This window comes from Nothobranchius furzeri, chromosome 1 (genome assembly GCF_043380555.1).
Source record: "Nothobranchius furzeri strain GRZ-AD chromosome 1, NfurGRZ-RIMD1, whole genome shotgun sequence".
NCBI classification, from domain to species: Eukaryota; Metazoa; Chordata; class Actinopteri; order Cyprinodontiformes; family Nothobranchiidae; genus Nothobranchius; species Nothobranchius furzeri.
In genome coordinates, this window is record NC_091741.1 from 67,012,513 (window position 1) to 67,039,543 (window position 27,031).

A 27,031-nucleotide genomic window follows, 5' to 3' on the forward strand; every position below is an offset into this window, starting at 1 on the left:
ATTTACACTTCTGAGATGATTACAGAACTGTCACATCACCAAACAAGTACGCATCATCACTCCCTCACCACCTGTTATAGATATATAAACGGAAATAAGAGGGAAAAAATGGGTTTTTAATATCGGTCCAGTTTTACTTATAGGGCCGATACCGATGTGCTAAAACATTACTAACATCGGCCGATACCTATATTTTGCTGCTGATATGCTGCACATCCTTAATTCTAACCAATGCAATTGTTAAGGAGGGGAAAAAAAAATCTAACTAGAAGCTTCATCGTGGAAGCAAACTTCCATGTTAACTTGAGGTTATGAAAGCTCCTTCAGTCGATTGAAGCCTGGCCGTAAAACTAAAACACAACACCTGAGTAGAATTTTAGAGCAAAGATGAGAGAGATCTCTAACAGCAGGTTTTTAACAGCTATCGGTGTGATAATAACTGATATCCTTACGTTGAACTAATCCTGTTACAAGAGAATGCCACTTCTAGATGACACACCAACAGAGTTCGCCTAGCTTGAAAACATTCAAAATGTAAATTATAATTGCATGACAAAGTTATTATAAGCCACCTTTTTACTTTTCAGCAGTGTTAAAACTGATATTATACACACATCTTTAAAATTTGGACTCAACCAAATTCATGACAGCAACCACATCTAGCGATTTGACTATAACCAACATGAGAATGGCTCAAAGTTCAGACAATTGTATGAATGTTGTGTCAAAACTTGGTTCAATACTAGCCAAGAGACCAACACATACTGCATGTACTAACAGTTTTGGCTTCCCTCAATGATATTAGTTTTGAATTTTGATTAAGTAAGTAATGTCAAATGATCTAACTAAGTTTGTCAAAATTGGACCAATATAATTAATTAGTCACATTTTACAATAAGGGTCCATTTATTAGCATTACATAGTGCATTATTAAGCTTTAATAAAATATTAAATTAAGGACTGCTTAATCAAATTATGTAATGCATTACTAGGATGACTCCCTTTGTCCTAACCCTAAGGACACTTAATAGTTAACAATAATGTTAATGTTAATAAAGGGACCCTTTGTTTTTTAATGCTTAATGATGTACTAAGTAAATGTGATAAAGGAAATCCTATTATAAAGTGTTACCAAATAATTGAAGGCAGAGGCAGGACATGTGGTATTTCAGACTGGTGAGTAGGTCATTGTGGATTTCCTGTTAGATTTGAAAAAACTCAGTTGATGAAATCAACTTTAGGACTGCAGTAGCAACATTTAAAAAAATACCTAAGTCAGAAACCTAAAGTTGTCTAAACTCTGTTGGATTTAGCATGCAGCCGAGAAAACCAATCAGAGGACAATGAGCCGTTAAAATATCTGAGTGTAAAAGAGCACCAGGGCTTTTTTTCAGAAAACTTTTATTACATTCAACTTTACCTTTATTCACACAGAAACTAAACTGCAGTGAACAATTCCTGAAATAATGATTCCTCAGTATGTGCAGCACTCATTTTTGCAGTAAAGTGCTTTTTATTGATTAATTATCTGGAGAAGACAAATGACGGAGTCAGAAGTAACTCAATGTAAGGTTTGGTTTGTGTCAATGGCAGCTGCCTGAAGTGTTGGAAAAATGCCACCGTTTACTTTGGAAAGTGTCAACCAGTGGAGGATGATTTGTTGAGCTGAAATGTGCAAACATTATAGAGACAACAGGATTGATATTCACTGTTTTCTGTTTCAGGATTCTCAGAACAAATAAAATGGATCACATCCACTCAAAGCAAACATTTCTTTTTCAGAAAATTGGTCTGGGACACCTGGCTGACATCCTGCAGCAGCCTCACCGTCCATCAGGTGCATTCGCCAGAGCAAACTTCCACACTTTGTGTTATTAATAACTGCTCCCTCCTCTTAACTCCCTCTGTTGTTTTTGCTGAGTGTGCACTAAGAAATAAATCATTTCTATATTTACACACTGGCTCTTCTACCTGTCTGTCACCTCCAGTACACCCAAACCCAATAAACAGCCTTATGTTCGCCTCCCCTTTTCCACTTCTGATTGTGTGTATGTTTTCTGGAAATAGAAGTGCTATTTCAGCAAGTTGCACTAAGTGAAAGTGGAGCAGATCAGAGGGGAGGAAGAGACAAATCTCCACCTCAGCCCCCACCCCCCATTGGTATCTTTAACTTGTGCACCATATGTCCTCGTCCTCCATGTGGACCGCAGCATGGTGGATGTTTGTCCGGTTGGGTTTTAGTGCTCTTAGCTGCCCTAATTTTACATTATTGTTAATATATAAATAAACTTATATATATATATATATATATATATATATATATATATATATAGGTGAGGATGTCAAAGAGAAATGCATGGTGCCTACAGTAAAACATGGTGGTGGCTGTATCCTTATATGGGGCTGCATGAGTGCTGCTGGTGTTGGGGAGCTACAGTTCATTGATGGTATCATGAACTCAACAATGTACTGTATACTGAAGGAGAAGATGACGCCATCCCTCCGTGCACTTGGTCATCGTGAACTTTTCCAACACAACAATGATCCAGAACAAACATCTCACCCCGGCTTTCCACGGGAGCCGTCAGCAGCACGTTACTGCAGCAGCACGTCATAGCTGCTGATAGGAACCGCTGTGGTCAACAGAACCTTTTCCACTGGAGCCGTCGGCAGCCGTCAGCAGCGCGAGTCGGCCGCGTCTCAGGAGCAGCATGTCGCGGCCTTTACACGCCGGTTCTATTTTCTAAGCGCGACGCCTCTGAAACGGGTCAAGTTTGACATTTTTGGGGAAGGAAAGACAGGAAATCGGACGCGGAAACGGAGAGAAGCTCCCGAGATTTTCAGAATAAAGAACTTACTGCCTTCGGGTTGCTTTACTTTTAAAAAAGGTTACTAACTGTGCGGCCCCGTGAGAAGTTATCACCTAGCTAGCGGTCTCCTTTGTTTTTCAGGTCCGTATTGGCGATTATAAAACGGACAGAACATAAAACACAAACCATGTTGTAGTTTTCTCCTGCTTGTTGTTGTGTTTACTGACAAAGTCACTCGTGTGACTTCGTGCTCTGTCGGTGACAGCTGCTCCCCTGCTGCTTCGCGTCTCATGGAAAGGGCCAAGCAGCAGTTTACGCGAGCAAGACGTGCTGCTGCAGTAACGTGCTGCTGACGGCTCCCGTGGAAACCCGGGGTAAAGCTACTGTTGCATTTCTGAAGAAGAACAGGGTGAAGGTGATTGAATGGTGACGTTTGTCTCCTGATCTGAACCCAATCCAACAGCTGTGGGGAATTCTAAAGCAGCAAGTGGAGCATCACTCTCCATCCAGCATCCAGGCTCTAAAAGAGGTTATTCTTGAAGAAGATAGATGTTGCAATATATCACCAACTTGTTCCATCCATCCTTTGATGACTTGGTGCTGTCCTTGAATATCACAGTGGTCATACAAAATACTAGATGTAATCATTTTTGTTGTGGGGTGTATTCATTTTTGCTTCAATCTATTTTAAAACTGATTATTTTGTGATCTAAGTTATATTAGGAACCCTAATTTCATGTTATGGAGTTAAACAAGTGTTCAATAAAACCCAGCCTTGTGAACACTCTGGAAATCGTTCTTTTGTTCATTGAGTTGCTGATTAAATGTGTAGTTTTTAAAGGGGGTGTATGCTGAGTACCGCATATATGTAAATATATACACACGCACATATATACATACATACATATACAGAGAGAGAGAGAGAGAGAGAGAGAGAGAGAGAGAGAGAGAGAGAGAGAGAGAGAGAGAGAGAGAGAGAGAGAGAGAGAGAGAGAGAGAGAGAGAGAGAGGGGAGCTTTGTTTAATGTAAAAAAAATGTTTAAAAACATTTCTAGTTGGAAAAAAAACTTACTCAGCTCCTAAAATGGACCAGAGTGATTTTTTTTAGCGATGGTGATGAAGGTCAGTTGTTAAGATTCAAGGAAAACACCTTCATCACCATCTTCTTCTTCAACAATTTGTTAATGCTGCACTTTGCATTAATAATTTGCCTTCTGATGAATATACAAAATAAGAGCTCATGATGAACTGTTTTTCCTTGGGTCTACTAAGTGACCTTCATTGCGGGGTGAGGCTGCGTCGAGGATACATCGCAGCAGAGTTAAAGATGATAAGAAGAGAGGAAGAGGAACAGCAGGGAGAGGAAGAAGTGGACCATAAAGTAGAGCAGGAGGTGCAGGATGGAGAGGAGGAGATAAGAAGTCATGGTGGCCCCCTCTTCCTCCTGCTGCTCCAGCTCCTGCAGGAGATGATAGAGGAAGAGGAGGAGGTGCGTTCACTGGGCCACATTGTTCAGAGATGATTAAAAACCAGCGAGAGGAGGAACGCAGGATGCCTCGCTGGGTGTTTGTCAGCCGAGACACGGAGAAGGAGATAACTGTGTGTGTGTGTGTGTGTGTGTGTGTGTGTGTGTGTGTGTGTGTGTGTGTGTGTGTGTGTGTGTGTGTGTGTGTGTAGGAGTGTGAACGTGTGTGAGAGCTCCTCATTACCTCCCTCTGTGGGAGATAAGAGTGTGTGAGGCTGCATTGTGCATGCTTATAATATCAAGTATGCATGCTCACACACACACACACACACACACACACACACACACACACACACACACACACACACACACACACACACACACACACACACACACACACACACACACACACACACACACACACACACACACACACACACACACACACACACACACACACACACACACACACTGCCCACAAGATGAGCAACTGCCAGTAATAATTTGACACAACTGTGCTGAATTCTTGTGGAGAACGAATGAGGAGTGGAAAAATAGTGAGGAAAAGACGATGGAGGAGGAGCGGCACAAAGGAAGACGAGGAGGTCTGAATATCAGCGCGTAATAACAGCAGAACAAACCTCCCTCTTACTGCTTATTGCCTTTAAGAATTCCTGGTCATAAAACATAATGCTGGTGCGGTGAATCCTGAGCAGCACCTTAAGAAGAACTCGGCTTTAAAAGCAGCGCAGCAGAGCCATAAATTATTCAACACTTTGTCCAAATCCATCTCAAGTGTCGGATTAACCCCCCAGGGCACAAACTTGTTGTTGAGCCCATACTCACCCTCACAATACGTGTCATTTTCATTATATCCCCCAGGAAACCCACAAAGCGCCCGCTTCGGTGACTCACGACGAGCCCGTCCAGATTTGTGTGTTTACTCTGTGTGACGGTGAATCAAGCGCTTAGATTGTTGGTCAGACAAACTAAACACATCTGCAGCATTTGCATTGGTTCATTACGGCTTTAGGGAATCAGAGTCAGGGTAGAGTCGCTGCCCTGGTCTTTGTGTCTCCAGCTTGTCACATTCTAGAGAGATGCAGAATTTGGAGTTTGAGTTTGTGACCAACTTTGATAGGAGTGAAGAGGATGAGCTTGAGTATGTTTAACTCAAACCTTGGTCTGGTTTCCCTTTAGTGCGATTCATTTGCTCAGGTGTGAACACAACAAACACACCAGGTTGTGAAAAAAAATAACCAAGCCGGTACCCGCTGAAGGAGTTGGTCTCTGTACGATTCCCAACTCCAGAGAGGTTTTCATAGCGTGAAAGTGGTCTGACGTCAATTAACACAATAACCACATGTATGTCTCTGGTTTTAAGCTAGAGATTATGCTGTTGGCACTGGCAGGTTTGCATTGCATTCTGGGATACAGGAGTTCTCACAAATTTCAGTAGCTACTGAGTGGTTCCCAGTTAGCCAGCACATACCAAGGGGAGGTGTGGATTATCAACGAGACATTACCTCATTGATATTTTGGCAAATAACTCAGTTTATCAGCTTTGATTCATTTGAAAATGTAAGATTTCAAATTTATTATAAAGACTCAGGGAGAGGCGGTTAGATGAGATCACGTTCAACTAAAGTTCAAACCTACTGGTGGCCCCGGCCCCAGGGAATAGCTCAGACCAATCAGCAGACTGAAGGTTGTGATGCCTTATGTTTGATTTGCAGTTTCTCTTGTGGAAGCAAGCCGGACAGCAGGATGAACTACAGATGAACAACTTTATGGACTGATTCAGACCAGAGGAACCAAAGTACAGGTGTGAAAACACCCTAAAAGACCCAATAATACTGAGAAACCTGCATTTGTGTGATTACACATATGTCATGTCACTGCTGTTCTACAGGCTACTTCCTGTAAATAACAGTTTGCTGGCGTCAGGATGATAGTTACCAGGTAATTATTATTTTAGTACTGTGTTACACACCGGTTGTTGTGTAAAACCTACTAGAATTTTAGACAGTTTGGGAGCTCGAAGGACAATGTTTGCAAAATGTCACCAGATCATAAAGGCTAATTGATTTACAAATGACCAATCACAAATGAAAACATTTCAAAATAGGTTAAAAAAATATATATATACATCTAGTATTTTGTTACCATTTTGCTCTAGATCAATTATTTTATTATTTGATCATAAAAAAAAACTCCAAAATCTGAACTATTTTCCTGCACAGATTGTTTGCAGTCTCTTGCAGGGAATGCCTGGGGGATGCTGTCTCATTAAACAGGTCTGGGTTTGTGCATCTTACCAGTTAAACTTGTCAAAAAAGTCTAATCAGCGAGTCAGAGCACTGAAAGTTATTAAACATCAGGATTGATGGATTTTTAGTAGATATGAATGATTGTGCAGAACAAGCAACCCAAACAACAACAAACAACATTTTCTCCACTTCTGACACTCTTTGATGCTTTTAGTGCTGATGAGTCAAGCCAGGCTGGTCCCTCTGCTGTCAGCTAACAGCTGCTATGGATGTCGAACACAAGTGGTTCAAATGACTTAGAAACACAAAAAACAAACATAGAAATGTAAGATAAGACATTAGATATGGCAATAATCTGAAGAAACTGTGGCCAAGCTCATTGAGATGGTGGTATGAGTGTCTGCCCTGAGATAGTGGACTCAAATCCACAGTCGGGTCATACCAAAGAAATGGGAGCCACCGCCTTCCTGCTTGACACTCAGCAATAAAGCCGTTTTCCGGAGTTTTCCCCTTTCAGAAATTATGTCTGATTCTTCAGAGATCCGTAAAAGTGATTATCTTATCATGTACTGTTATATAATGTAAGCAATGCGTCTTTTTATGTTTTGCTAAGCACGCCCCCTGCCCCGCAGAGTTTCATGCAATAGGAAACTGAGCGCCGACCAGAACTAACCAATAACGTTAAACTACCGCTTACCTGCTTCAAATTGAAGGAATACCTCAGCTGATGCAGAGTTGATGAACTTTTCACGAACAAGTAAGTCTAAATGTATGAAAACACAACATGACATGAGAATAATACTTGTAAAACAACGTGTTTCAGCTCTGTTTGTCGGCCTCAGAAGCACATTCAGAAACAAGAAACGGAAAATTATCTTAAAAATATAGATCGCGAGACTATTTGTGTGATATTCTTGTCAGCCATTAGATGGTGTCATCGGATAAGAGAAATAGTCCGGAAAGAGACTTTAAGGGGTTGAATTTGGGGGTTAAACCACCAAATGGCTCCTGAGCACGGCCGTGTCTGCAGCTCATCGCTCACCAGGGGATGGGTCAAATGAGGAGAACACATTTCACACACACCAGTGTGATAACTGGTGGGACTTTAGCTTTTAACTTAACCTTTAAATAAATAAAAAAATAAAAATAATGATGATGAGATCTATAAAATAAATTTCTGGTGTGAGCCGCTCACCTGAAGACCAAAAACTAGCAACCATGATCCACAAACAGCATTCATAGCAAAGAATGAAGGTGGTGAAGGTTTTTAGCCACCCAAGCCTATGCACTAGGCTCAGAAAAAGGCTAATAAACTTCTTTATATCCTTGAAGATGTTCCTGTTGTCATTCAAGGAGCTTTTCTTTTTCAAATGCAGAAGAGTGAAGTACCAACTGTTTCAATTAGAACCTCAATAATGCCAACTATTATTAACATCTCTCTTTGCACACGCCAGAGTGTACAGGAACATTCCTGAGAATGTTAGCATCACACGTGGCCCAAAACAGCACAGGTCCATGAAGAGCCTCTTCTTCTGAACCTCCAGGTTGAATCGTTTTCATTTACAATGCTGCAGAAAACTTTATGTGTTAATAAACTTGGCTAGCCACCTCCTCCAGCCGTTTATCACACAGATAAAATGTTAAAATCTGCGACTAATCGAGTCCGATTGCTGATAATGGACATTGATCGTCGAGCTGCGGAGGCGGCGAAGCAGCACACAAACAGCAGCTTTGTGTTTCTATGTAAAGTTCCCACATGAATCCAAATGAAGGCACTGCTGCAGGGAAATGAGTTTCCATTAGAATAAACCTAAACACTCTCAGGATACAGTATGTGTGTGTGTGTGTGTGTGTGTGTGTGCGTGCGTGCGTGCGTGCGTGCGTGCGTGCGTGCGTGCGTGTGTGTGTGTGTGTGTAGATAAGCCTAGAGGGACACACCTCAGAGCTAACAATTGAAGAATGGTTGTTTCCAAAACAACTTTTTACATTTTCTTTAGTTGATTTGGTTCCAGAAAGAAAACTCAGCTGTTCTAGAAACACATCAGTGAGCCACATTGTTGCTCTGAGAGACGTGTTCCATTATCATCAAAAACACAAGCGCTGTTGATTTGATTTGGCTCAGCCACTCGGACACCACGCTGCTGCTAAAAACATTCAAGTAACCAACATAGATTTATGGTCCCCATCATTCTGCTTTTTGGACAAAAGTGACTCAAAATCCTAAACTTTGAAAACAAATAAAAACTAAACTTTTAAAAATCTTTTATGTATGTTTTAAAAGTTTACCTCTTCAGGTAAATATCTTATAAATCTATTATATAAGTTATAAAATCTTTACCTGATGTCATGAGCCGGGGTGAGTACTCCTTTTCTCTTAACCATCTGTGAGTCTCTTGCCAGGAGAGGGATTGGCCCAGCTGTTCCTGATCAGCAATCAGCGGGGTGTTTTCCTATTTAAGGTGGATGGAGGACACAATCTGACCCTGGAAGATTGCCTCAGCTTTGGTAGTAGCCAGCCACTCGAGTTATCTCTAGTAGTTCAAGGATTGATGTTATTTGTAGTGTTTTTTGCTCTTCGTAGTGTTTTTGCTTTTAGCACATTTTGATTTTTTACCCTTCAGGATTCCTGTCGGTCTCATTGGATACTAACCTGTACTCCAGGAGTTGGACATTCTGCACGCGGACCATATCACCACCCTCCATAACCTACCTCTCATCTCAACCCAGTGCCCCATCCACCAGGATGCCCCGCTTCTCTTCACCTATGCTCCCTCTCCTGCCCCCCCCCCCCCCCCCCCCCCGGCTCTCTACCTCTCCCTCCTCCAGCCAACATATACTCGCCCCACAGTAAGTTCTGCTGAACACCTCTGCCTGCCAACAATGGACTTTTGAATCGGAACCTATGCTCACCTGTGTTCTCCCTCCTCCGGACGCTGAGCTGTCGTAGCAGTTCCAACCACAGACTTAACTGTGCATCCTAAATTCCTTTATAAATAAATCATTTTACCATCCGTTTTTGGTCTGTGTTGCATTCTGCATGTCTTGGGTTAGGTACCTTCCTCCAAACATGACACCTGAAGCCACAAAGACTAAGAAAGTTGTATAAAACACTAAAACATGTCTGCGTGGCCTTAACATGCTTTCCCCATCCACATGTGGGTATTTTCCCAGGGTGCAATGACCAGCTGCCATAAGTGAACCGAACTCAGAATTGATAAGAGTGCAGTTCTCCCCTCATCCACTAGGGCCTGAAACCAGAAAGGAGCACGTTCCTATTGTCTCCTGCGTTAAAAATCCCAACTTCACAGCAGAAATGTTTCCAGCCTGGTTCAAATAAACATTTTAGGTGCAATAGTTTATTGTCATGACAACACTGAGGGGGTGATTTATTTTTTTCTAATTCATTTGTTTAGATGTAATTATAGATAATTAAGAGTGTTCTTTTTTTAATGACGTAGTAAATGGCCTGTATTTGATATAGCACCTTCTAAAGTCCTGGAACCCCCCAAGGTGCTTTACAACACAATCAGTCATTCACCCATTCACACACACATTCACACACATTCACACACTGGTGGGGATGAGCTACAATGTAGCCACAGCTGCTCTGGGTCGCACTGACTCAGGCGAGGCTGCCGAGCACTGGCGCCACCGGTCCCTCCGACCACCACCAGCAGGCAAGGTGGGTTAAGTGTTTTGCCCAAGGACACAACGACAGTGACAGACTGAGCGGGTCTTGAACCTGCAACCTGTACATGTAGCAGATCATGCTTTCACCAGGGAAGGCCTCAGCCTTACATTAAAAGTGTTGCAATCTAGATGGTAGAGATTAGCAACTGTGGTTTTCTGACTGAAAACGCACGCTAACCTCCGTTAGCTTTAGTTAGCTCGTAGCTACATCATCTCAAAGTTTGTTGGGTGTCAGTCATCTGCTCCCTCACTCACAGCTCCGCTCTCAGCAATTTTTTTTTCTGAGTGACGTGATGCAGCCAATACGGCAGTGGTGGGAGCTAGCCATTGGGCTTTGGTTCAGCTCCTCAAAACTATAGGTGATGACGCCAAGAAGAAGAAGAAGAAGAAAATATAATTTATATAGCACCTCTCAAGATAAAAATCACGAAGCGCTTCACAAAAGCAAAACATGTAAAAATATAAAAAAGCATTTAGAAAATGTTTAAAAATATATTTAAAATGAGCAAAAATAGGCAATTGTGATTTTAAAAAAATGTTAAGAAAGAGAGAGAGTGAATAGGAAAGAGGGAAATCAGTGGATCCTGAGGAAGGTGGAATAGTTGGGGAGAGCAGAAAAAAGAGAGAGTGGTGAAGAAGGTCATACAAAAGCCAGCTTGAACAATTGAGTCTTCAGCTGCTTTTTAAAGGAGACCACTGAGTCCACTGATCTCAGGCTCATGGGGAGAGAGTTCCAGAGTCTGGGGGCCACAGCAGCAGATGATCTGTCACCTTTGGTCTTTAGCCTGGTGCTGCACAACCAGTAGGCTTTGATCACTGGACCTCAGGGACATGCTGGGGGTGTAGGGACTAAGAAGATCACCAATGTAAGATGGTGCTTGTCTATATGAGGCCATACAGACCAAGGGCTTGTCCATCTTATATTTACAGTCACTGGTTTTCACAAACCAACAGCATGCATGTTGGGTACATTTGCTGCATTGCTACATCCATTGTTGTAAGTCACATCTGCTAAATACATCAACTCACGTCCCCCTAGTGACTGTTTCCTGTGCAGATTTTAAGCCCCACCCCCTTTAAAGTAACAAACATGACATTTTGTCAATGTCCCTAAACAGGACAGAGAAACTGGAGACACCTTATCTCTCTTTAAAGCCAGTGTCTGACTGCCGGAGATAGATTTTAATATCTGTGAATGCTGTCCATTTCCTTGAGTGTACCACAGCGCCATGTTCTCATGTTGCTGGAGCTTTGAGCACGTTTAAAGATTCAGCGCAGCAAAATCCCACAAAAATTAGTTACTGTTTTTTTTTTGCAGGTTTTCCAGAATCTGACTAAGCCTTAGCCCGTGTTGGAACACTGATAAATGGGAAACAGCTATGAAGCAAGTCAGGGTAAGCTGGTCAGTTTCTTTGTCTTTTCTTTTTTCCTTTTGCTTTTTCGATTCTTTTAGGTCAAAATCTCTTTCATGGTATATGCCAATTAACTGAGACACAATTAAGATGAATTGAAACCAAATTGTAATAAAATGTGTATAACTGTTAACATTTATATTGCATATCCTGGTGAATCAGGCACGTGTAAAAACGTACATCTCCTGTTTCTCATTTCTATGCTCCAAAGTTGGGCATGAACTAACTTCATCAGTCTCATAAATTTCTGTGACACTTTACTATGGCTTCATGTTTATGTGCACACAAAAACACACACACAGACAAACGAGAGAAAATTGTATTTAGGCTGTTTTCTCACTTCAGATGAGAAGTGAAAAGAAAGTGAGCTTCTGTTTTCTAATGTTCTGTGTAACTGCTTTTTATAACCCTCCAAAAGTTTACTGACTTATGTTAGGGACAAATATCATAAGTATCACACACATTTAATAAAAATACATTTTACTGACTCTCTCTCTCTCTCCCTCACTTGCTCACATGCACACACACGCACTCACACACACGCACATCTTCTGGAGCCGTCTCATTGCCCTTTGACCTTTTAAAGCCAACAGTTCTCCGTTAAAGAGCTGATTCTCATTGAGTTCATCCCTCTTCGACTTCGTAACAGAATCAAGTCGTTGCGCAGCATCTGTCACACAGCATCACATCAACACACACTCATACACACACACTTACACACACTCAAAGCAGGTCAGCTGACTCTCATCTGGTTCCAGAAGTTCACCCGCTTGCCTGCATGCCTTCTCCCTGCAGGTGTGTGTGTGTTATCGCTGAGGCAGTAAATCTGGAGCTGCACATGGAGCCAAAAGTCTGGAGCATGCTCACCTCCAGCATCACACATAAGTCACGTCCTCAGGTAAACCACAGTGCAGCAAGAAAGGAAGCTCCCTCACACACACACACGCACGTGCACGCACGCGCGCGTGCACACACACACACACACACACACACACACACACACACAAACATTCACACAGATTAACAGTGCCAAAAGCTTTTGCTCTCTCTCTCTCTCTCTCTCTCTCTCTCTCTCTCTCTCTCTCTCTCTCTCTCTCTCTCTCTCTCTCTCTCTCTCTCTCTCTCTCTCTCAGTGTGTGTGTTTGTGTGTTTAAATATTCAAAGTTGACAGTGATAGACACCGATACAGAGATCCAGTGAACTCTGATCCTCCACATGAGAGAAATGAACTTGAAAAAAAATCTTTCTCTGCAGGATTTTTGTACTTTGCTGCCTTGCTGCTCCGACTCCAGGCTTCTTAAAGATTCAGCGCTGCTCCAGCGAGAGAGGAACAGGCAGGAAACACCCCAAACACACTGACCACTGGGTGTTTGCAGGATTTTTTTGTTGGTGTTTGCATTTATGACTTGCTGATGTGTTTGAGCTGCCACTCAAAAGCTCTGCTCGCACTTGAACATTCAGACATCTTCTTCATAGATGTAGATTCAGTTTAGGAAAAGTGCAGAATGAGGTGAAAAATAAGCTTGTTTTTTTTGTTATTGTTGACATTTCAGTCAAAATCTTGCTTTTCAAAGTGCCAGAAATTTTAGAATTCAAATGAATTTGACATTAAAATGTTTCTATACAGTGGCTTATTTTTCTTTCTTTCAAGATGTAGAACTTATTTTTAAAACTTTAGGTTCTAAATAATCTGCCCAGCTCAAAGAACAGACACCACCAAAAAGGTCACACTCCCAGGGATTTTTCAGCTTAATGCTCATCCGTTGATAAGGTCTTACTGTAACAGAAAAATTCTACTTGCTTGCAAAGATTTAGATATGTACTGCCCCCCATCGCCAGGGAAAACACACAGTCACTTTAAAGGTGCAGTATGTAAGAATGTAGTGATAATTTTACAGTGAGAAGATTCCAAAAGAGTTTCAGTCATTTTGGAAGGAAGGTTATACTGAAACATATGTCATGATCAGCTGGATGTGGGGATAGTCAGTTTTTTTTATTTAGAATGAGGTCTCTAATGCAAGGTCAACTTGAGCTATAGAGCTCCAAAGAAGGTAGGGCTTTCTCAACAAAAGCCTATTGATTTCTGTGGGGGGCGTTTTCTGCAGGTTTTATCTAGTAGTTGTAGTTCACTATTACTGAACCATCGACTTCGATGTTTGATTTGCAGGTTTATTTCCTTACAAAAACATGTTTCTATTGTTTACCCCAGTACCAAATGTCATAGAACACTAATCCTGGTTAACAAAGTGTCGAGGTGAGTCCGACTATATCTAGCCGGTACCGCTCAACCTCTGCCACAAGCTCCTGCTCCTTCCCCGCCAGCGAGGTGACGTTCCATGTCCCAAAAACCAGTTTTCTTGTCTGGGGATCGGGCCGCCAAGGCTCCCGCCTCGGTCTGCCACCCGATCCACACTGCACCGGACCCTTCATGTTCCTCCTGCGGGTGGTGGGTCAACAGTTGGATGAGCCCATGTATCCGGTTTGGGCTGGGCCCGGCCGGGCCCCATGGGCGAAAGCCCAGGCACCAGGCGCTCGTTCACGGGCCCCAACCCCAGGGCCTGGCTCCAGGGTGAGACCCCGGTAACCCTCTGGGCCGGGTACTCCGACTCTTTGTTTTTACGTCCATGAAAGATCTTCTGACCTGCTGACCTGCTGACCTGCTGGCTTCATTATCACTTTTAAGTGGCTTTGGACAAAAGTGTCTCCTAAATATGTAAACATAAACAAACATTAACACAAATATAAGCTGGAATTACACAAAAATGTCTCAATGGTTTGTTTATTCATAACGGACAGATTCAGATAAAAAAGTTGCTATTAATGAATTGACCACCAGAAGTCAGTAGTAAAGTGGTTCTTTTTTTAACGCAGGTGTATTTTTTTTGTTTGTTTTGTTTTAGAATAAAAGACAATTTAAATGTATCAACTTAACCAGTCACAATCAGAACACTGATGGTGATGAGCTACTTCATAGCAACAGCTGCCCTAGAGCTCAGTGACTGAGATGATACTACTGAGCACTGGCGCCACCAGTCCCTCCGACAAACACCTGCAGGCAATCTGGGTAAGGTGTTTTGCCCAAGGACACAACAGCAGCATTATCTTCCAGAATTGTTCCTACAACCCTCTGATTACTGGACAACCCGCTCCTCCTCCTGAGTTGCTGCTGCCCAACTACCAGTGATTACTCCTTTAACTACTAAGAAGGAGATAGTTTTAGTAAGAATCAGTTCTTGTGGTGAAGTGTGGATGAACTTGTTGGAGGTCAGAGGAGATGAGTGCAGATGTCAAATGTCTGTCTGGGTCTCCTTTACCCAGATTTGTGTCTGTAAGGCTAGAGGTGTTTTGCACCTTTACACATGTTCACACACTTGTACACATCTGTTTTATTTACTTTCAGTCCATGTGCTCTTACCTCCTCTGCAGCAAATGGCTAAAACTCCTAAATAACTCCAGAAACTTGACTCACTGTTTGGGTGAAAGTGGGAAACTGGTTCTAGTTTTGAGGTTTTCTGATTTCTAGTAAAATAATTATGGGAATGTTGGAATGTGCCGTTTTAAGCCAAGATGTGAAGCTGATAATCTAAATGATGGCATGTTGTTATTGTGCTACTGTTTTCCACAAAGTTTTAAACAAGCAGTAATACTTTGGAGACAAAGAAAAAGAGCAGAAAGAAGGGAAAAACTGGTTTTGAACTGACAGCTCTGGTATGCTAATCCCTAAGAACACCTCCTCCCTCCTCCTTCCTCCACCTGCAGCCAGGAGCTCTGTAGCCAGTTATAATTGGCTCCAGGACATGGTGAGGGATAAAGGAATGAAAGAAAGGTGGAGAGATCTGCACAAGGAAAAGATTTTCTGAGCAGCTGTCCAGCTTTAAAACAAAAAAAGGCTCAAAATATAAAAACTCTGATGATGTTTTGTTCTGCCTTTTGGTATTAAAAGTTTAGTTTACAGAAGTTTAATAGATGTTTAATGAATTCAAATGTTAAAAGTTGGAGAATTTCAAAAGGAATCATGTCCATTTCCCTAATTCAAAGATATGGGATCCTTTTGACATAAAATAGATTTCAGCTTTTTTCCACGGAACTTTAAAAAGTTAACCGTTTCACTTTAAGAAGCAGTGTTAAGAGACTAACCTAGAAACCTGGACGATTCAAGGCTCCTATTACTAAATTCCCTACAAAATAAAAAATTACTAGGCCACATTAGAAATTTAGTGCCCCAGTGAAATTTTAAAAAGATCTAATGTTTTTAACAAAATGTTCTGGATTACAGCTGTATTTTCATTTTGACTACAAAAATCATAAAACTTTGAAAACCTGATCAAACTGTCTATTTTGACACCGTCTGCTTAGCAAACATGCTTTTGTTCTGTCACACCTTTCTGAGTGTTACGCTTCCTCCTCTGCTGAAGGCTCATGTTCTATAGACACTTGAAGCTGCAAAAGCAAATTTGAAAAACAAATTAGCTTAAAAAACATTTTGCAAACATAAAGAAATAAATGAAAAAAAAAGAATTAGGTTTTCTTGCATTTGTCTAAAAACCTCCACTAATAACACATTTCAATCCACCATTGGTCCTTCTGGTTGTCAGTCTAGCCAAACCACAGCCCTTCTGCACTTCCCTGGGTCCTCAACTCATTACGCACACGCATAGTTACTAACAGAACACCACCAGTGTGAGAGGATCTCCGATCAACAGTATCAGAGAAGGAGAAACAGCCGGCTGCTACCACTTAAGGACAATTTACCAGAGTCCCAACAAATAAAAGCACCATCTGAAGTCATGGACAACAGAAGAAGTTTGAACATAGAAAATGGCGACAGGTGTTTAGCGCTATCTTATTTCCTCTTGAAATGTGTGTGTCCGTTTCCAGCAGAAGTGTCTCAGGGAACTGGGTTGAGTGTTCCGTTGCTGAGTTTGCGTTCAAAACGTAGCTTGTTTGCAGATTCGCAATAACAGCTTTAAGGTCAAGATGTGAAGATGGCAGAACAATGGTAAAACACACTGGTCATGCAGGAACAGAGATGCACCTTCAGTATGTTCAGTTATGACCCCCACACCACCAACACCATCATCCCCATCCATAGTGTAAAGCTGGACTGTATTTATTTTGATTTTCAGCAAGTTTAGTTGGACTTGAGCTGTTTTCAGTTTCTTCTGGAAACAACAAGCAGTACACACACACACACACACACACACACACACAGATGGAGTTTATCCGAGCCGGCTGGTATTCCCAGACTGGGACTGGACTAGAAGGAGGATTTCTCTCATTTTTTTCTCTTTAACTCCCTTGTTCTCATTTTTCCATCACTCACACACTCACAGACTTTGTGTGATTTGAACAGCAGAGAGCGATAAGAGTCCAGCGGACACAAAGCTAAATCTACCTTTGGAAACGTGTGTGCGTGTGTGTGCGTGCATGTGTGTGTGAGGCAGAGAGTGGTTAAAATATTTCTATAGCAGGCGAGGGGGGATGAGGATCGCTCAGGTCGGGTCGATTGTCTGGAAACAATGAGGGGAAGCTAACGGAGCGAAAAACAAAAGAAGAGATTCTGCAATGGGAATAAGTGACGTCCAAGCAAAGACAGTTGCAGGAAGGAAAACCTGGTGAAGACCAAAAGAGGCACGAAGGAGTCGATTTGATGAGCAAAAGGTTTTCCTAGACTCAAAGTATAAACCTGAAACTGGAAAGGGTGACCAATCAAGTATGGTTCTCCCTGGCATTGATAGATGTTATTTAGGGCTAAATATCAGCCCACACTTAGTTCCACTTTGAAGCCCAAATGGTTTTCAGAGTAAAGTTGCAGAATAGAGACTGTCAGAGCATTATAGTTATTATACTCAATTCATTATGTAGATGATCACAGTGTAGGGAGACAGTTTCTCTAAACAGATCTCGGGGATTGTGTCCTTAGTCCTGCTAATGGTTTGTTTGGTAATTGCTGTTTTAAACAGCAGCTGTTTCTTGTAAAAACCTTTTAATGATCTGATTGATGTTTGTAAGCATCACTGTGAACAGGAGCTACGGTTAGCCATGGACGTACCGTAGGAGTAGGTAGAATAACTTAGTGGTCATGAGAGTCGATGGGCATTTATTGAATTGTCATAGAAGTAGTGGGTGTAGTGGGTTTAGTGTGACTTAATGTCTATTTTATGCTGATTTAACTTAAACTATTTTTTTTCCTATGGATTGCTGTGTTATTTCTCACTGAGAATCAAAAGTTGTATTTGATTCTGATCGAGTCTAAACATGTACACTGATTTACAAGCTGTGCTTTGAAAAAGGGGAAATAACAGCAGACTAGAAGAAAATACTTAAAGGGTTCAAATCGGATTTAATGTAAAACTTTAGTGTTGTCACACAGCCCTCATGATGCCATATTTCTGTATTATTCTCTCATTATAATAACAGGAAACAGTTAGCAGAGGGCCATAGCTCATTCTCTCTGGTTTGTCTTCCTTCCTGTCGGCTCATCTGCGTTGGCCTGCTAGCCGCTGGGCTTTACAACAGCAGACGTCTCTACAGGAGCGAGGTGGACTTGGGCCAGAGTTCATTAGCATCCAGTCTGGATTAGCTGCTAGCTTGCCAAGACTGCTGCTGCTAGCCAAAAGAGACAACAGGCCCATGGGGAACAAGTGGACAGGCTAATGCTAATGATAACGCCAAGTCTAATCAGCAGCAAGCAGAAGGAAAGACTGAGAGGACGGACGAAGATAAACTCATCTTCATAAAGTCAATAAAACACTGGGGTGAAACAAGTTTTACATGAACTACAGGAAAATGCAGTGAAATGAGATTGAACTGATTGAAAAATCTATCAATCTGTGTTGCAGATTATCCAAAAACTTTTCCAGATAAACAGATCTATGTTTGGAAATGAATTCAACGCTCTTATGATCACTTTTAGGCTGATTACCAAATGTCTGACTCCAGCTGACACCCCTCTGTGGGTTTATTTGTTCCAGTAAAAAATAATAATAAAACACTTGAAATAAACTCAACCTTGAAATAATCCATCAGAATAAATCAGGGCCACTAATTTCCTCTGATACTTAATTTTTCACATAAAACCCTAACTCGTTTTAACATTAATTGAAGATTATTTGAGTTAAATGTTCCGGTCGGATTCTGGTCTCTGCTGCGGTTTAATCTCATTCCGCTGACATTTGACCCACTAAGCAGGTGTTTATGAAATCAGGTTGCACACAATATCTTTCCTGTTTCCTTCCATGGCTGTTGTCAGTGTGAGCAACTCCCAGAGAGGAAGTTTCTCCGTTATCTGGTGAGTGTGGGAGATGGCAAGTGCATCAGAAAACCTGAATAAGAGTCAGACTTTCAGATCTGAGATCAGCTTTTGCATTAAATGAAACATAAATGTTTCAGTGGTGACGAAGAGTTAGATTCTGACCATTAATCTGACTGCAGCAACCCAGACCAGTAATAGTGGTGACATGTAAATGTTGCCAGGTCCCAGATAGTCTGACTTTATCAGAGGTTTTCTCTGTAGCCCCGGAAGCTTCTGATATTGTCTCTGGTTCTGGAGTAGCTTGACTGGATCTGTCTGTCTATGGTGGATTCTTTGATTCCAGCCTCAGTCCATTTCCTATGAAGCTCCCCTAAATTCCTGAATGGATTTTGCTTAACAATAATGTCAAGGCTGCAGTTCTCCCTCTTGTTGGTGCATGTTTTCCTGCCATACTTTCTCCTTCCTCTCAACTTTGTATGAACATGCTTTGATGCAGAACCCTGTTAACAAGCAGCAGCTTTAGCGAGGACCGCTTACAGCTCCTTGTGGAGGGAGTCAATGACAGTCTTCTGGACATCTGTCCATCAGCAGTCGTACAAACAATCTTAAGGATGCACACAATGACCATAACTGCTCTAAAGATAATCTTATCAGATAATCGTGTAATGTGTGGTGTTACGAGCTCTCTGGTCTGCTTAGACAGATGTCAGAGTTGCTCTGATTGTAAATCCGGGCTGTCAAGCTTGTTGGATTGTCTCGGTTAGATTTTCAGGGACCAACATACACACTGTTTGTTGAATGTGTGGTGAAATAATCCCAATGCAGGCTCTTCTTCCACGATTTTGTATTATCTTGTGAGATTTCCTGTTTGAGCGAGGACTATCTGGGAGAGAAAGCGGTTTGTGTGTGGTGTGATGTATTTGTCGAGTTGCAGCACACCACGCCCTGTAGGACCAACACTGAAACATGGTGTCTCCGGGCTTTAGAGCCTCAGGAAACCTTTGGAGGTGAGTTAATTAGCGGATTTTCCTGTATTTAGAAATTTTGAAAATGTTTAATCATCTGAGACAGAACTTTGGGTTGCCTTTTATGTGGCCATAATAACTAGAATTACAATAAACAAAATAGTTCACTCTGTGTGTAACTAATTTAAAGGACATGTGGGCTGCATGGTGGCGCAGTTGTTAGCACTGTTGCCTCGCAGCACGAAGGTTGCAGGTTCGAAACTCGGTTGCGGCCTTTCTGCGTGCAGTTGCGTGTTCTCCCCATGCATGCGTGGGTTTCCTCCGGGTACTCCGGTTTCCCCCACAGATCACAACATGCCCTATAGGTTATAAATTGTAAGTCGCTTTGGATAAAAGCGTCTGCCAAATAAATAAACATAAACATAAACTTTCTGAAACCAGTGACATCAAAACTTGAACATTCTTTCTGATATTGTAATATTTTTAAATGTTATTTCTATCAAATTGAAAAAATCACATTTGGTTGCATCATTTAATTTGTCAATGGACAAAATGATGAAAGCACTGTGAACAGGACTCAACGTTTAGGCACTGGCACCATTATTCTGTTTAAACAATTTATATTTCACATCTCCAAAGTTTAGCATCAGTGGAATCATCTCTCCTCACTGTGAGTGAAACTCTGTCCTCATCAGTAAACACTGTGTTGTAATTTCAGCATCAAGTTTGGTTTCTGGGTAACAGAGAGAAATCCATGAAAGTGTTGAAACCATCTGAGCCCGCAGCAGTGCCTGGGCTGCAGAACCAGTGGGTGGTGGGTTCAGCAAACACATGATTATGAAGCAATCAGCTGTTAGGAGTTCTTCACTTCTTTCCAAATACAGTTAAATCTTTTCTCAAACTCGGATCCGACGAGTGCTATTCTCTACCACATGAACAATTTGTATAAACTACGTTAAACAAGATTTTTTTTTCTGAAAAGAAATGAGAGCCACAAACCAGAAAATGATTCTGAATTTAGAGAGGAATTAACTGAGCTGTATGAAAAGTGCCCTCAAAGTAAAAAATGCTTTACCGGTGGTGAAAGAGGCAGAGCTGTGAAAACCTCGTATCGCCATTCTGAGACCATTCCTGCTCTGCTGTGGCTTTAATTAAAGTCTGAGGTGCAGAGGCACAACTCCGCCTCCTTCGTTAATTTGCCGCGGTCAGAGGCTGGAACATGTTTACTGCTCTAAAAACAGGAAGTTGGGTTTTGTCAGCTAGCAGATAATTTAATAAGTTTGTTGTTTTAAACCCTCTGGAGGCAGGCGTTGCAGAGTTGCAACGTTGAAACCTACCTACCTGGTCACTCCACATACGTATTTCATGAGCATTTTTTAACTCAGAAGTACCCCTGAAGGACTTAGTTGTTCGTCCTTTTATCAACACTTATTTTGAGCCGGAGAGGGTTAAGGTCAGGGACAGAAAAAGAAAGTCAAAGCATCTGTGGCGTGTGAAAAGGGGAATTATTTAATCACAGAGCAGCAGATTCCTCGCTGCTTTTTAATTCACTGCAGATGCGGTCAGACGGATGGGCCTGATGATGAAGGATGGAATCCAGAAGAGGAAGATCAGGGAATGGCGAGCTGGAATAAGATGGGCTTGGACTGAACGGTGAAGAGGTTGGACTAATGACGCTTCAGCAGCTTGTTTCAGGTGCAGTTTTTGTTTCAGGGTTTAAAAAAAAGAGTTAAAAACAACATTTTGGTCGAACGACACAAAAATGTTGAAATGTTGAAAAATTAAAATTTAAAGAATGTTATCAGAACATTTTGCAGGACAACAAAGACCTTCTAGAGGAGGCTCAGGAAGGGCTTGGTGAGTCAGCTCACATTGATGAAGCTCTCTCTGCACTTTAAAGAACAGTTTCTCCTCATGGACTTGAATAGAAAAAGCTCCTTGGATGAGAAATGAAATGTCTTCAAGCTGATAGACATAAGCAAAAATGATGCATTGCTACTTTAAATCAAGAGCGTCTGAGCGAAGTGCACGCCGTGGTGTGGACCTGTCGGGAGTAGCAGGACGAAACAAACCTCCGGGGTTCGTTGATGCCACTCAGCATCCATCTGTGTGTGCACGTCACCATCAATTACACAAAGAAAACATCCCAGCACACATGACAACTCCATTATTAGTCCACAGACCATGAAATAACCCTTCCAGATAATAACCCTCCCTCCAATAACAACTGCAGAAGAGTTTTGATTGTGTTCACATCCTAAAACTAAATTCTGATTCACGACTCCAGATGATGACAATGCCTTAATTCTTCTTCTGTTTTTTTTTTCCCCCAAGCAAGTTGCAATTAGCAGAGTCATAAAAAGCAATTGATGTAATAAACATGAGGTTACCGAGGACTTTGGGATGTTAGGTGGCTCATAAATCCTCACGATGCAACATAAACATACAATAAACTCAACAATGAGCAGGAACCCAAACGCAGCAGAAAAACGTGAAGCTGCAGATGGTTTAAAGCTGAAAAAGGACAGATTTAGTCTGCTTAGAGCTGCGTGTGGTGTTATATATTCTGTTTGTTGTGTCTCATCTTTATTCCTTTATGTTGCTGTGTATTTAGTGATTAGTGTGAGAGTGAATAATGAGGCGCGTCAGCCAGAGAGTGGAGAAACTCTTCCTGATAAACAGAGAAATAAATTAAAGCGATTGGGAAAGGCACAATGTCTCCTAACTTATTATCCAATTATCTTCCATCTGAGTGTTTGTGTTGCTGCGTGGTGAAGCTGTTAACGGAGCGGGCCAGCAGCTTAAAGGAACAACGGTCCTATCTGATTCAGGAGGGGGGAAAAAACAGCTCCGCAAAGTGATGCTATAATCGTTACTGATACTTTTAATGCAGTTTAAAGTGCCCGTTGCTAATTGAGTGGTCATGCTAAACCCAAAGCATAGCCATGCGGCAACGAGAATGAGATTATTACTAGAAAGAATCAGAAACCATAATGTGTCTCAAATAAAACGGTTGGGAGAAAAACAGCATTCCCCAAGGAGAGACTAAAGTGATTTTCAGATTCTTCCTCTACAGAGAGGAAGATCATTAAACCAGTCAAAGAAACTGGAGAGATTATTCATCCACCCTGGCCTGGGAACACTGAGATCCTCTTGACAGAGCTGAGACAAGGACGACGTGGTAACATTCAGATGTAGAAGAAGGAAGAACGCAACTAAAATAAAATCTGAAACTTCTCATTTCCGAGTGTCCTTCGTAGCAGAGTGGCTCTAGATGTTTAAGAGGCCTCCCAAACCTTACCAAACGTTATTAGAGCAAGAACAAGAACAGCAGGGGATTGTTGAGAGGGCAAAAAGAGATGTTATGTTAGTCAAGAGCAAAGTCAAACAGGATAGTCTAGATGTTTCTCTGATGTAAAACACCTGATTTTATTTTGAAACGGAGGAGGTAACAACAAGGGAAAAAAGGATTTAACAAAACAAGACTTGGCGTCTTCAGAGAACATAACATTTTCAACTGTTCTATTTACTTCTCTGTTCCGTCTGATCTCGCCTCAAGCGTTTGTGGCAAACGTTTTATTTACAACATAAAGAATAAAAGCTTCATTGTCCTCCTTTAAAGAGCCAGTTTACTCAGAAACTGATTTTTACTTGTTCAAACACAATTGGTTTCACATGAAGCCTGAACGTGAAAATAGTCTTCTAACCCTATTTCCTGCAATAGCCTCTAACAAAACAACAGGAAAATGCATGGTTCATAAAAGCCTCTCAGATCTACATCACACTGAAAAATAGCATTCCTGAACTCATCTTGGCTCTAGACGAGGAAGGCTGTTGTTGTTTTAGCATCCAGGAGAGAGCAGAGCACATTGCAGCTAGCAGAAGCTAACCATTAGCATTAGCAACTCCACCACGTTCAGGTTTGTGTTATAAGTAGAGATAAAACATCTACGCTGCAGAATTAATTGAGGCAGTGGAAGAGTAGGGTTGCATGCTGTTAGCCAATCAGAGGAGAGATTGTTCAAATATCATGAACAATAGTGCTTAAGATTCCAAATCCAGCAGTTTTCTATCCCCCACTCCTCTGAATAACTTCTACTTCCTGAAACAGGAGCACCAACGATTTGTTCCACAGCAAATAACTCACACAATATTCATTTCTAATAGCGACCCCAACAAATGTGTTTAAATAACGAGTGAATGAGAGCTGTAATCAGTTGGTGAGCAGGCTGAGAGCCTCTCCTCCCTACTAGGCAAGGCTGAGCTAAGCTAAGGTGTGTGTATGTATGAGGTAGTATTGATCCTGACAGCCGATAAATTGGTTTCTTACAAAAATAAGCTGAACTGTTTTTTAACAAAAATAAAAATCAGGAGGTCAAACTGAGAGTCAGCCAGAACACGAACACACACTTTCACCAAGTCGAGGTGATGCTGGAGCCAGAAAACAAGCAGCAGAGTGGTGCAAACACATGTGTGTGTGTGTGTGTGTGTGTGTGTGTGTGTGTGTGTGTGTGTGTGTGTGTGTGTGTGTGTGTGTGTGTGTGTGTGTGTGTGTGTGTGTGTGTGTGTGTATGGTGGTGGGGGGTATTAATATTCAGGTGGTACAGTAACAGTGTTTACACAGAGACACAGAACGAGACAGTGATGGAGGACAGCTCGCTGGCCTGGTCCTCACTCTGCCTCTCAATTACCTCTGACTGATTAATACATCACACTGCATTACCCTCTCCGTCTTCATCCTTACTCCTCCACTCAGTTCACTCCTCCTCCTCCTCACTTCATTCCTTTCACACGTCAAAGCAGCTCCAACAGGAATGTGTTCCTGGTGCGACTGGGAGCAGTGGTTAAAAGGGGCATATTGACAGAAAATGAACTGGAGTGGGAGGAGCCATGAGAAAGTTGTGGTTTACCCAACGACGACATTCTTGAGACGCTCTAATGACAGAGAGGAGAGCGGAAAGATGGAGCCTCTGTTGGGAACCAAAAACTGGAGAGAAGTGTTGTGTTTACTGGTGTGAGAAATGGTTTATGACATTAAGAATGCTTTGAAGTTTGTTGGTTCAGTCAGACAGGAAATAAAAGTTCAGCTGGTTTCTCACCAGAATTTCATTATTAAATTAGTGATATCTGATAATAATAACTTTCCTTTCAATATTACTTTTCACTCAGAACTTGATTTAAATAAATAAATAAATAAATACATTTGTTAACTTTATCCATTGTGCACAGTGCCACCAATCACAAAAAGGTCTGGCTGCAAAGGTTCTGAGGACCAGACTTCACTAAATAAAACCTGAAAAATATAAAACTAAAGAAAGACTCAAATAAAAAAGTAACTTCAACTCAAAGAACTGAATGAAAAAATAAACTAAAGTTGAATATTCATCACTCAGCATCCCAAGTTAGTGAGATGCTATATATTTGTAGTATTTTGAGTTTTAAGAATAAATCCAGCAAATCCTTTCATTGTTTCTCGAAAGGACAAGCTCAAATAAGTTATGAATAATAATAATAATGATGATGTCATGGCTGAAATAAACAATTAAAGCAGAACAAAAGGACGAGTCAGCGTTGTGATGAAGCTGTTTAATCTAACTGGACAGATTTGCTAATTCTGCATCCATGGCTTAAATCTGCAAGCACATTAAACCAAAAGCACCTGAGGGGGGAAGGAAGGAGGACAGAAGGCTGAATGGAAGGAAAGGAGAAAATGACTTCTCCCTGCTTCTTTCGTCCTCCGAATGAACAGCAACTCTTTGACAAGAAAAGAGACTAAATTAGGATTCAACTGCAGCGGTCGGCAGAGTGAGCGCTGACTTAGACAAATCACCTGCATACACACACACACACACACACACACACACACAGAGTGTTGAAGCAGGGTGTGTGAGATAGAGCATCCGTCAATATAAGGAATCTTTTAAAAACCCACAGCAGCTGATTGGACAAAATGCATGAGTGTGTGTTGACACGAGGCTCAGATTTAAACCAGACCATCATCTGTCAGTAGCTTAGAAGTTAAAAATATTTCTGTTTCATGTAACTGGAGGTTCTCAGCTGTACGGCAGCTGAGAAGGGCCAAAGGTAAAAAAAAAACAAAAAGATATGAGGATTTTATTTATTTATTTAATTTTATCTCAAACTGACTTTAATCTCTACTGCTCAACTATGGTGAATGTAAATCTTTGTGTACCGGCTTGTTTTCTGCCAGTTTTGGTCTCATTACATTAAAAAAAAAATTATGAAATAAAACAAAGACCTTTTCCCTCAACATTTCATCCTTAATCTTGACATTTCAACTTTAATATTTCTTTTTAAATTCTTGACACAGAGTTGACATTTCAACTTTCATCGTAAAATGATAATTAAAAGTTTTTAACTAAACTTTAGACGTTTTTCCCATTTTTGACATATTTATGGAAATTTGAACTTTTTTCTTCTCCTATGATTAAAATATCAGTTCATAATGGAAAAATGTCACATTTCAGAGTAACCCCGAGCAAGTAACGCCCAAAGGAACTTTTTTTACTGATAACCTGTGTAGATGAGTGTCTAACGGCGCGGTCCACATGCGTAATCATTAGTGTGGCAGTTTGGTGCAACTTACTTTAAATTTAATATTTCAGCCCAAAACCATAATTATATCTCCGTCTTCAGGTTAAAACTCTGCTCCACATTCATGTTGAACCAGCTGTGGCTGAGGGTTAAGCTGAAAAATTATTACGTGGCTGCACTGCACTGGTCTCCAGGTGAGGCAGCCGCACCTCCACCTGGCTCAGCCACTCACCTGCCGATATGACACATTAGCGCTCTGAGTCGCTCACCTCCTTGAAAAAAAGAAGTCCTCCCCCCTTTTTCATCTAATGATCGTGGTTAACAGGAAATCCTCCAGAATTCTGCAGAGTCTGTGTCTGCTTTATCCTGAGCGGTAAGTCCACTATTAGTGTGTGCACTCGTTTTTAGATTGAGAAACTCCGATAGCGCATGCAGGGGGGTTGAGGGGGGCGCGGTCTATCACTGCCTCTGTGCCGCTCTCTCTGTCTTCCAGGCAACGCCTCTTTCAGAAGCGTTTTCCTAACAGGAAATGTGGATGAAATACGTCTCCACCCAGGCCTTGACCCTCACTTTAAGTATTTAACAGCCTCCTGAAAGTACTCTTTCATT

At 41.5% G+C, this 27,031-nt stretch overlaps 1 protein-coding gene and 1 long non-coding RNA gene across 7 annotated transcripts in view; one reads left to right on the forward strand and one right to left on the reverse strand.

Annotated features, from left to right (window-relative positions):
* LOC107380771 (protocadherin-1) overlaps nucleotides 1-27,031 on the reverse strand; it is a 240,387-nt gene that overhangs the window by 121,599 nt on the left and 91,757 nt on the right. The window lies entirely within an intron of this gene.
* On the forward strand, nucleotides 11,356-13,020 carry LOC139069287 (uncharacterized). Its single transcript, XR_011520245.1, has 3 exons — nucleotides 11,356-11,629; nucleotides 12,443-12,545; nucleotides 12,902-13,020. It is a non-coding gene; the product is annotated as an uncharacterized lncRNA (long non-coding RNA).